Source organism: Rhinolophus hipposideros, assembly GCF_964194185.1.
Source record: "Rhinolophus hipposideros genome assembly, chromosome: 4".
Classification (NCBI taxonomy): Eukaryota; Metazoa; Chordata; class Mammalia; order Chiroptera; family Rhinolophidae; genus Rhinolophus; species Rhinolophus hipposideros.
In genome coordinates this window covers 13,727,452-13,729,497 of record NC_138050.1, presented here as the reverse complement: position 1 = coordinate 13,729,497, position 2,046 = coordinate 13,727,452, and positions in this window count along the sequence as shown.

Here is a 2,046-nt window from a genome sequence, read left to right as displayed (position 1 = left end):
AGTAAATTATATAGCATATTAGAAAGTGATAACAGTTATGGAAAGAAATATAAAAGCAGGAAATGATAATAGGGAACATAATGTGTGTGTGTGTGTGTGTGTGGGTGTGTGTGGGTGTGTATGTGTGTGTTCACACACATACATGTGTTATTTTAAATGGGATGGTTGTAATTGCAGAACCAGCTCAAACCGGTCCTATCCTGCTTCTAACAAGATACTGAGTTACTTTTCAGAGACAGCAGACCAAAACCGCAAGTCATGTAGCTGAAGCATGTGTGGAGGAGAGAATTTTGATCCCCAGTCACACCTGGAACCAAAGGGCCGCAAAGGGCCAGGACGTGACTGGAGCTTGAACACTGGAACTCTTTCAGAAGCGAAGGGTCCTTGTCCAGGAAGAGCCGGTGCTGAAGCCCCTCACCATGTCTTACCATAAATGGTCGAATTCCAAAATCCCTCCAACTGAAACCTCTCAGGCCACGCTTCCACATACCAGCCTGTTCCCCGGACCCCTTTAGACTCTTCCCTGACCCTGGATCTGGGAGACAGTTTTAACACTCATCTCCTGTCTCCTTGCAGGATGACTGTGCAATAAAAGCCTTTCTTTTCTCAGAAGCCAGTGTCATAGTATTGGCTTCTCTGCAGGTCGGGCAGCGAGCCCTTGCTGGGTAACAGTCGGGAAGGACCCACTGAGATGGTGACAGATGCAAATAAGAAAGTGTGCCTATGTTCCAGGAACTCAGTCTCCCAGAGGAGTCAGACAAGTGTAGTACATTCCTAGTTAGGGGACACCTGGAGTGATATGGGCACTGGGAATGACGTCTGTACCTCGATTCTTGTCTTCCTGAAGGAAAGAATTCAGTCACGTGACAGATGTGTGCAGCATAGGACAGCAAGCAGTTTGTTAGTAAAAGAGAGTGCACTCCAAGACACAGAGCAGGCTGACCCAAGAGAGGGAAGCAGCCTCTCCTTACATTGTGTCAGGGTTTTTATCTCTATGGCAGGGGTGTCCAAACTGCGGCCCGCGGGCCAACTGCAGCCCATGATCCACTGCTAATTGGCCTGCAACAAATTCCAAAAATATATTTAGTTTACTTAAATAAACCAGGTGAGGCAATACGTACTTCACCTTGAGCGAGTGGCCTGACTGTTTGTGTATTTTACCGCGTATGGCGCTTGGTGAAAAACGTTGAAAAAAGTTTGGACACTCCTGCTCTATGGGTAGAATTGTCTCCCCCAGTTTCTCTATTATCTTTCCCTCTCCCTGCTGAGGTGTCCTCCTCCCTGGTTCTCAAGATTGTTTCTCACGGCATAACAATAAACCTGTTAATTTCCCATGATTTACTTGAGAACTTCATTAAAAATAGTTCGGATCTATATTCTGATGAGCGGGATGGTTTCTCTCCCTCTCCAGCATTTTTCCTTCTTCTAACGACATATCTTATTTTCAATATTCTGCTGAGAAAGCAAGGTGTTTGTGCCCTAAGTGAGGGCAGCTGCGCAGGGCTCCTAACCGGGCTAATTCCACCTTCTCTTGCTTATTTCTACCTTCCTAACTTCCCTATCAGTATGGGAGCTCATGCACTGGGAACCAAAACCAGTTAGGAAGTGGAGACAGTGAAGGAAAAGCACCTCAGATGAAGTGCCACATTAGCTATAACCAGAAAGTTGAGTTAGAGTAAGCTGAGTAAGACAAAGATAAAAAGGGTTTTGGTCCAGGAAAAAGGAGCATCATATGCAAAAGTATAAAGAGATGATGGTTTTAGGAGAAAATTCTGAGGTGTCCTAAATTAAGGTACAGCAGACCAGAGAGTAGAAGGAAGAGACCACGAGAGGTTAATCAGTTAACAAAGTCAGGGCGAAACGAACCAAAGACTGCTCACATTCCTGAGTGTATGTTGAAACTTTGACTTAACCTTCAGGCGGCTATTTCTGCGATTATCTAAAAGGGAATAGCCAGTTGAACCTCAGGAGCCTCCGCTTCTTACTTACGCATGGACTTTCTGGACTGTTGCCCACAACCAATCCCAAGGAGAAAACACTTCTTCC